This window comes from Gavia stellata, chromosome 33 (genome assembly GCF_030936135.1).
Source record: "Gavia stellata isolate bGavSte3 chromosome 33, bGavSte3.hap2, whole genome shotgun sequence".
In the NCBI taxonomy this organism is placed as follows: Eukaryota; Metazoa; Chordata; class Aves; order Gaviiformes; family Gaviidae; genus Gavia; species Gavia stellata.
The window spans coordinates 1,613,076-1,623,084 of NC_082626.1; the positions used below are offsets into that span (position 1 = coordinate 1,613,076).

The window sequence follows — 10,009 nt, forward strand, 5'->3', positions numbered from 1 at the left end:
CATAGCAATTGAATAGGGCTGGAAATTCTCAAACGGTGATTTTTTATTTCCCTCCCTACTTGGAATGAATAGCGAATACTTTTTTAATGTTCCCCCCCCCCCCCCCACCAAGCCAGAGAAAAAAGGGCCAAGCTGTTTAAAGTATTTTAAGACATCATCCCTAGTTAAACTCTGTGGCTTCATTTATGTATTTTGAAACTTAAGCTGTCACTTAAGAAATCTGCAATTACCAATGCCTGCAAATTACCAACTATGGAGTAATGATCTTTGTTAAAAAATAATACCCTCTAAATGAAAATCCTACATCAAAAATCATCCCTTAGGTAATGGTTGGTTACCAAGGAACAATTGTCTCAATGTGGATTTATCTGCTTTTCTGAAGAGAACAGTTAAAGAGGGAAAAATAAAGAAAACAAAGGGAAGAATAAGAAGAGAAATAGGAGGCCTGTGTTGTGGGAACTTTCTTAAATTAATTGAAAGCTTGAAGCCTTTTGTGCGTGAGGTCCTAATTAGCTACCCAGATTATTTTTTTCAAGACTGAGTTCTGCATACTGTCTGCATGTGTCAGACTAGCCTGATTTTTTGACCTTCACATTCTGCTCACATTCTTTCATCAGAGATGCCAAAGAGCCTAATCCTTTGCTCAAATCATTCTCCTGACTCCTCTGAAAAGGCCTCTGAGTCTTTATTATGGGTCTTAATGAAGGGTCTTTATTTTGTTATTCCTTTATTAATATGAGTAGTTCAGCTCTTTGAGACCCTTCCCCTAAATGCAAGCAAAATTAAATGAGAGGCGGAGGTCATGCATGCTTATACACATACATAGCAGGCGAGCAAGGGCATGTTTGTGTAATTTCTGAGAAATCAGTATTATCTGAGGAGGTTCAGGTTTCCTCTGCCACAAGTTTCATCAGTTGCCTATTCTGAGAAATCTGGCACAGTGCAAAGCTACTTTTCAACTGAAAATCAAACAAAAATATAGTATGATGCAAGCACCTTAATGCATAACTAGAGAATGTACATTAATAACCTTGACACATATTTCAGGGTGACTTTGTAACTCTGTTTTAAAACACTGCAATCATGCTGGATACTTAAAATATGATAATAACTGTTTTGCATGTATAAATCATTAATGAGAGTTTGCAAAGTGCTTTGAAATCCTTTAATCTGAAACTTCCGCAGGCTGTTCCCAATGACTGTCATTGCTTTGGGATCTTTACAAAGACATCTACTTTACAGGAATAATTTAGATGAGGAAGATCACAGATTGAATGAATTATTAAAAAAGGGAAAATACTACCAACTAAGAAAGTGAAATGGTTTTCAGAGAAAGGTGGTGGAGCATGAATGCTTTTTATACTGAAATCTCCCAGTCTTCCACAAGATAGATGGTACCCCAGCAGTGGCAGCATCTTGCCCACAGAGATTTACTCACATAGTTACAGCAGATTGTACATTAAAACTGCAAAGAGTTTTTTTACATCCAGCTACAAATGCAATCCCAGCATTAAGGGAGAGAGAGAGTCCTCTTTGCTGCTTGTCAACCTTGTCCAAACGGATGACTGCGAAGACTGTCTGCTGCAGAATTATACCACCTGTCTGAGGTAGGATCCAGCTTCTTTGGAGTATAGGAATACTAAAATTAAGGAGCAAAGAAAGACAAATTCCTTCTCCCTGTGTATCAGGTAGTGTGAGTTCGCTCTCCCCAAGCATGCTGGTTCCTGGGGTATGGCCAATGACAGAGGTCACTAAAGTAATAGCCGTGATCTTTGGTATTGCTTCATACAGAGCTTAGTGATTCCCTGTAATCCCTCCTCTGAGATCCCCGGGAGTCTGGCTTCGGAGCTGGTGAGCTGTGAGAGACATCCAGGGAGACAGAATTAAAAAGAAGTCACTCAAACCACTCCCGCTTTACAGTGAAAGATAAGGTTCGCTCCCACTGAAAAATTATGAGATTTTGGTTGCCAAAGCCATGATGCCTCAAAGGATATAGATTTTTAGAAGTCATTTGCCTTGAAAATGAGGGATCTCAGAGCTGTTCCAAATTTGAAGCCAGAACTCTAACTAGTAGTTCTTAAAGTGTGTTTATGCTTTCCAAGCAGTGCATTCCAGCTCCCAGCCTGTCTGTCTTCTGTCCTTACGAGTACCACAGCTAAATATGATTTGAGGGGAAAGATGACTGGGGAACAAGAGCATCAGCCTGATGACAGGCACCCTACTAAAAATGCTAACAGTTGTGCCATTGAAGAGGGGCTGGCTCTTGAAATACACTTGCAGAAAGGGAAAATAATCTGTCACTGAGATGACTTGTATGCTGAGAAAAAAATTGATTAAAATCATAAGGCTTTACCCTTCATGGTAGAAATCATTGCAATGACATACAAACCCATGGAATGGAGTTTATTTGCGTCTACTGGGATCCAGGGTCACCTGAGACTGTAAGGGGTGAGTGGGATCTAATATGAGTGCAGTGTAGGAAAAAAAGCATTGAGGCCAGGAATCATGACCTGATCATGAGCTGATTAGTAGAATGACAGATGTGACTTTGATCTGTTTATCTTGAAGGGATATTATTACTCAATTCATGGGTGTCTGAAGCCAATACCACACTTTAAGTATAATAACACAGCACTCTGCATGTATAAATCATTCATGAATACTTGTGATATGACATTTGATCCAAGGAGGATGCAGAGCTTCCTGATAAGAGTTGTTGCCCTAGGGATCCCTCCAACACACCTCATAATTTAGGAGGGATTTACAGAGAAAAAAATTTACTGCTTTATTAGAGAAGCAAACAGGTAGCAGGTAAACAACTCCAGACAGGAAATCTCTGTAGGGAAGGGCAGATCTCAGCATATGCAAGGCACTTTCCCTGACTAGTATGTCCTGTGGGCTGACAGCTATGGCTTTTGACACAACAGCCCAAAGATGAGCTATGTGGGGACAAAAAAAGTCTTCGTCATCCTTGGTGGCTGCAGCTTTTCACCCTGATTCTTACTGACAGACCCTTTAATCAGGGTTGATGCCCGAATAAGCAACCCAGTGCTTGAGTGCAGAAAGACACTTTATCTATCAGAAAGGGTTAGCATGGCCAGAAATGTCCTTTTCTAAAGAATAAGAAAAAATACTGATTTCTGTCTAGACAGCACATTGAAACAGAAGTGATTACACTATACCAGGCTTTTCAGTGCAATAAAGTGTCACGGCAAGTCTCAGACCCCTCCTGGTCTAGCGTGAAGGAGCCCACTTATGGTGGGGTCACTGGGTGTGAATTTTTGCTGTGAATCTGGAGGAGATGCATGGCTGTAGCTCTGCAGGTAGCTGTGCAACTTAATCTTCTCCTGGTCAAGCTGAGGAAATTAATTTTCACTGAGAAGGACACGCTGTGAAAGACAAAGGGGGAGAAGGAATAGCTTAGGATTTGTGTAAAACATATTTTTGTGGTAGCAGTAGGGACAGGCATAGGGCTTGTGGCAGCAGGCTAATGCTTGAGAAAGTGGATGTTTTGTGTTGGTGACTTCCAAAACACCCATATTCCAACCTTATTTTGTTTCCCAGTGCTGCTGCATTATATAGTCATAAGAATTCAGAGTAGTTGTGGATCTGCTCCAGAAGTTTTATAAAAGGATATTATTATGACACACACAAAACTACTTTTTAATGAAAAAATCAATAACTCTGGTTTCTGAAGCTATTAAACACTGCCTGCTTAGGGTGTAATCATGAGTCTCAAATTTAAAGTGATGTTATTATCCAAGTGACATAACTATTTAAATTTTGTCATATACTCTGTAAATATTGCAAGTATATATACTTTGTGTGTCTCAACCATTAATGAATATTCGGGACTAACTTTGAAGTTCTTTCCTTTAAAGAAGGCAAAGGAGAAGCTTCAATGTTGTTACACAGCCCTAGGGATCTGCAGGCAGACACACCTCAGTGGCTTTTAACTATGTAATGGAGGTAAATGAAAGATCAAGATTCTGATATTGCTAGGTAGAAAACTTTAAGTGAAATATACTTTTTTTGAATGAAGGAATATTTTATAAAAACATTTCCATTAATCCTGGAATTGATCACTTATTCCACCTCATTGATTACTACAGGATGCATTCCCAATGAATTTGTTTTTTCTCTGTATTGAATTCTTAAAATAATAAAAATAAAATCACAAATCTGGGTATGATGTTTTGTAGAAACTCTGCTGGGTGGATAATTTTATCTCTTCACAGTCAGTTTAATTCTTGTTTTGCTGTAGTCATGATGTATTAGGCTCTGTTTTAATGAATGAAATTAAACGTTTCTCTCTTCAGAAATGTTTCATGCAACGGTGTAAAAATTTAAGCTTCACTCTTCATTTTTCTTCATTTGGTTAGCCAAAATTACCAACTCAAATTATTTGAATGTAGTATAAATTATTGTTTGTTACACCACCTGAATGAAGCATTTGGTTTTCTGTGTTTGGGTATGGTAACAAATCAACTGAAAGTATGTGTCCAAGCAATTGCATGGATGACATCTTCTCATGTGTACTCAATTGCTTTAATTTCTTTCCTACAGGAGAGTTGTCTGAATACTGTAAGTGGATGTTCTGGATACCAATTTGTTATGCCAGTACATAAAACCTTAACATATTACACCCCTAATTAGACTAGGGAAGCAACTTGTCCAATAGCTCGTATCCAACACCAGGTGCTCAACAGTGTGTTTCCACCAAGAAATGCTTTGTAGAACGATTCTGGTTTGCTTTAAAAACCCACTGATTTGCTGTGCTAAATTCCTAAGTCAGCATCTCTCAACACCTGCAGCACTTTTTCCATTGAGTTTCATCTGAAAAATTTAATGGGATGATTTTGTATCTTGCACCATCACAGTCTTCGCTGCTATCAGTATGCAGACAATTCAAAGTCCTGTTGTGAGAAGAGTTTTTTCTGTACTTCATAGATATCTGGACTGTCTGATGTTGCACAATGGATTTTAACTGATACCTTGAATGTGAATTTCAGTATCTGGCCAGGTAGAAACAGCTAACCTGTCTAACCCATTGTCCTTTCACAGTTTGAACATGAGTCCATAAAGTCTGAAAGTTTTCAGTCTCGGCTTGGTGAGACAATTCTTAGTCTGACTGATGTCAGGAGAGGATTCTGCTTACAAGTAGCGCCTCCATGTTCAGACTCCATGTAAAAACATGACAACCTCCAAAAAGACCTCAGCTTACTATTGGAAGAAGGGAAGGAAAAAACACTTTGAGCCTTTGCAGAAATTGCTCAGTTGGTCAAGGGGCAAATTATTTCTAAAAATGTCTTGAAGTGTTAAGTTGGCTTGGAAGAACAGACTCTTTAAAACATTCTGATGGTGCCATGTTGTGTGTTGGGAATTAAAATTAGTTGGAGATTCTACAAGATTAGAAGGCAGCGACACAATAAGCTATAAACCATGACGTGGTTTCTGAAATAAAATGGTTCATGTTGACTGACAAACTAAGAATTTGCTACTATGTACAGTATGTGAGTTAATTAGGCTTTTATCTAAAAAAATATTTCACTCTCAATGAGAGATTCAAACTAAATATGTGGCGCAATCCTAAGAAACAGAGATGAGTACTTGGAAGTATATTTGCGCCAAACATGCAAATTTTCCAATTATGTAACTATCTAAGATGAGTCTTGCATCATTCTAATTTGTAAATGGCCCTGTGAAAGACAAGCCAGTAACTAAAATGACAGAGAGAGGAGGAAAAATGCATTGCTTTACAAGCAGATCACCATAGATGTCTAAATTACCTGAATCAACAGTGCTGTGCATGAAATTAATTTGATCTCTAATTATGTCACATAAAACGAGGCTATAGGGTGGAAGAGGCATGCCATTAGCAAGGAAATGGGGAAGGAGCATTGCAAGTACCAAATCAAAGACTACTTCAGTAGTAGGGAGCGCTTTCCATACAAGATGAGCTTGTTGGTAACACATGACATGCGCAAAGGGTGCCTCTGCGCCCGGGGCGGTCTAGACCAGTATAAAAGCCAGTCCAGCTGCAGGCTCCCTCATCCACTTCTCTTGCTTTCTCCTCCTTGGTGAACAAGGTAAGTAGCAAGAGCCTTCATACGTTTCTCTTCTATCTCTATTTTTTTCTTTGTCTTCTGCCCTTAGTATAGCTTTTATTGAGAGCCTTGCTCTTTGTCGTGTTCTAGACTCTCAGCTCCTTGCCACCACCATGGGAGATGGGAGAAGGTCTTGGGCTTTTTTTGTGGGGTCCCTTCAGGGCTGCAGCCCTTTAATCTCTATTTCCCCGCTATGCAGGCTTTCCCTTTTACCCAGCCTGTGCCTTTTCTCTTGCTGAGCAGGCTGTCAGGCTGCACCTCACGCGCTCCCTGTGCTTTCGCTGCCCTCTCTCCCAGGTGCACCTCCGTCCCACAGCCATGTCCTGCTATGATCTGTGCCGTCCCTGTGGCCCAACCCCACTTGCCAACAGCTGCAACGAGCCCTGCGTCAGGCAGTGCCAGGACTCCCGGGTGGTTATCGAACCATCTCCTGTGGTGGTGACCCTGCCCGGACCCATCCTCAGCTCCTTCCCCCAGAACACCGCTGTGGGATCCACCACCTCCGCTGCTGTTGGCAGCATCCTGAGTGCTGAGGGAGTGCCCATCTCTTCCGGAGGCTTTGGCCTCTCTGGCCTTGGTGGCCGCTACTACGGCAGAAGGTGCCTGCCCTGCTAAAGGCGGGCTGGACGTCCACTGAGTGCATCGACCAGGAAGCCCAAAGCCAGGTGCCGGACTGAGGACGGAGTGGCTGGCCAGGGTTTCCAGAAGGGCTGAGGACCCTTGTGCCCTCCTGCAAAGGAGGGAGGCAAGCAAGGTGCCAGCCTGTGCTGTCTGGAAACATGGCCAACTGATGTCGTCTTCTTCTCCTGCTTTCTTCTCTGCATCATGAGTCTGTGTTGTCTGCTGCTGTCCTGTGCCATGGGTTCATCCTGAAGCAAGTTGAGAGGGTCCCTGCTCATCACCCTCTCCCCAAGTGTGTGGGAGGAAGACGCGTTTCCCATTGCTGTGAAGGGGTGCCTGACTGTCAGCTGCCTTGTAGCAGCCTGCACCGGGTCCCTTCCACCATGCACTGCTTTGTTTCACTCTTTAGACTCATTAAAGTTTACGCTGCATTGTAGCTTTTGTGTCCTCGTGTTCCTTCCCTCCTGGGATGCCCAGCCAAGCTGTCCAGGGGGTAATGGAATGCTGAAATGGGCAAAGGTGTGGCTGAAGGGATGTGGTACACTTGCTCAATGGGAAATGTGATGCCCTGGAGGGGACAAGGGTGGGTGGGTAAGGGCCAGTGGTGGACCTCTGTGGTGCCTGTAGGAATTGAGTAGGCTTAAGGGCCATGGTCATGGGAAGAGACATGGGGCGGTGGAGGGGTATGTGGTGTTGTGTGAGCATGCAAAGCGTGGCCCGGAGCTCCCTCATGGGACATGTGAGCACCAAGTGAGGTTGGATCATGGCTTCCAGTTGATGAGGCAAGTCACTGACCTGCCGGAAGACATTTCTGTGCAGGCTAACAACCCACCTGGCCAAGGCTCTGGTTGCATGTTAGCACTCGCAATGTGTCCTTGCCCTTCTCACCTCCAAGCACTTCTTCCAAACCCTCGAACTGGAGGGAGTGTCAAAGGACTTGAAAGACATGTGGCAGCCACGTCAACTGTGGAAGGGGAGATGTGAGTCCTCTGCTAGATTTTGGTGCAATGGGGCTGGGTTGAGCATGGCTGTGTAGAATGGGTTAGGGAGGTAGGTGGATGCTCAGGGATGGTTGTCCCTCATGCGAAAGAGAAGAGCAGTATCAGTGACATGTCCTGGAAGCTCTGTGGAGGACCAGAAGGGAGCAGGAAAAGCATCTTTGTCCCCACCAGAGCAGTGTTGTGATCAAAAGCACTAATTGTTCTGGAGACCTTCTGTGTGTGTCACTGCGTCCTGATGGGACATGAGTCTGGAACAGACTTGCAGCAGCTCCTCCAGAAACCTCACTCATCTGCTGTGCAGGCTGTGTGTGGAGACTTTCCAAGCAGTAAACCTTTAGTCCCTCTGACAAGGGCTCAAGCTGGGGACACTGAGGGAGTGGCACCCCGTCAGCTCTGTTCTCGGTCTCTCAATCCATCGTAGGCAATACACAGGTCCTGCTGCTCTGGCCGTACTTCAGATTAAGTAGGAGGCAGCTCTTGTGCCATGTTCCTCTGACTCTCCTTGCCAAGACTCCTGCTCCCAGATTGCTGCTGAGCAGGGCTGGGTGTCCTGTGGAAATCCTGCCATGTATTTGGTCGTGCCTGGTGTGCCAGCAGCCTGGATGGCCAGAGCAGGAGTTGTGGCACAGACACGGGCAGGAAGAAGTACGTTTATCGATTGGTCAGCACGTGCCTTGGTCAGAGGGCTGCCTCCAACTTTGCCAGAGGTCTCCAGCAAAGAGTGTTGGGACAGGCATAGCCTTCATTCTTGACCACTGGTACTCTGCTGCTTCAGGCGGGTGTGGACAAAGGGGAGAAGGACAATGGCAAAGGAGCAAGGCAAACTTCTGCCGAGAGCAAAGCTCAGTCTTGGAGAGAGAGTCTAAAACCCAAGAGCGGATGTGCCCTGCCTAGAAAGGCAATGCCTAATTCAGTGTGAGTGAGCACAGCAGGAGGGAGAGCGAGCGATGGTGCCGACCCTTGCATGAGGATGTCCCGGCTGAAGGCTCAGGGTTATGAGGAGACCTGGCCCGTTCATGAGGAAGCACTTTAAAGTGAGGCCCTGGAGGGCAAGAGGCTGGCATCACCTGGCGAGGTGGGATGCTCCTCATCACTGGCTGCATCACCTGCCTGTGCTGATGTGTCATTGCCCCTGGAAACCTTCTGGCCTCTAATACTGTCACTTGAAAGGAGCCTGTGTGGCTGAATGGGCATGGCATGAAGAGGGAAATGAAAAGGCAGTGTTGCAGGGCACAAATAAAACCCCCCATTTCTTTAATTGTGCTACTTTGCATGCAAGATGAGCTTGTTGGTAAACACATGACATGCGCAAAGGGTGCCCCTGGGCCCGGGGCAGTCTGGAGCAGTATAAAAGCCAGTCCAACGGCAGGCTTCCTCATCCACACCTCCTGCCTTCTCCTCCTTGGTGAACAAGGTGAGCTGCAACCACCTTTACCTGTTTCTCTTTGTCCTTTTTTCTTTGTCTTCTGTCCTCAACTAAGTTTTTGCCTTGGTGTAGCTTTAGCTGAGAGCCTTGCTCCTTGATCCTGCTCCCAGCATGTCTGTTGTGCTTATTCTCCACTGGGAGGAGGTGGGAGAAGATCTTGGGCTTTCTTTGCAGGGCTGCCTTCGGGACCATGGCTCTTTAACTTCTTCCTCCCTATGCAGGCTGTCCCTTCTACGCAGCCTGTGCCTTTTCTCTTGCCAAGCGGGTTGTCAGGCTGCGCCTCACGCGCTCCCTGTGCTTTCGCTGCCCTCTCTCCCAGGTGCACCTCCGTCCCACAGCCATGTCCTGCTACGATCTGTGCCGTCCCTGTGGCCCAACCCCGCTTGCCAACAGCTGCAACGAGCCCTGCGTCAGGCAGTGCCAGGACTCCCGGGTGGTGATCCAGCCCTCTCCCGTGGTGGTGACCCTGCCCGGACCCATCCTCAGCTCCTTCCCCCAGAACACCGCTGTGGGATCCACCACCTCCGCTGCTGTTGGCAGCATCCTGAGTGCTGAGGGAGTGCCCATCTCCTCCGGGGGCTTTGGCCTCTCTGGCCTTGGTGGCCGTTACTACGGCAGAAGGTGCCTGCCCTGCTAAAGGCGGGCTGGACGTCCACTGAGTGCATCGACCAGGAAGCCCAAAGCCAGGTGCCGGACTGAGGACGGAGCTGCTGGCCAGGGTTTCCAGAAGGGCTGAGGACCCTTGTGCCCTCCTGCAAAGGAGGGAGGCAAGCAAGGTGCCAGCCTGTGCTGTCTGGAAACACGGCCAACTGATGTCGTCTTCTTCTCCTGCTTTCTTCTCTGCATCATGAGTC

General features: G+C 45.7%; 1 pseudogene; it reads left to right on the forward strand.

Moving 5' to 3' along the window:
- The first annotated feature begins 9,033 nt into the window (after positions 1-9,033).
- Positions 9,034-9,792, forward strand: LOC132320071 (feather beta keratin-like; annotated as a pseudogene).
- Positions 9,793-10,009: the final 217 nt, after the last annotated feature.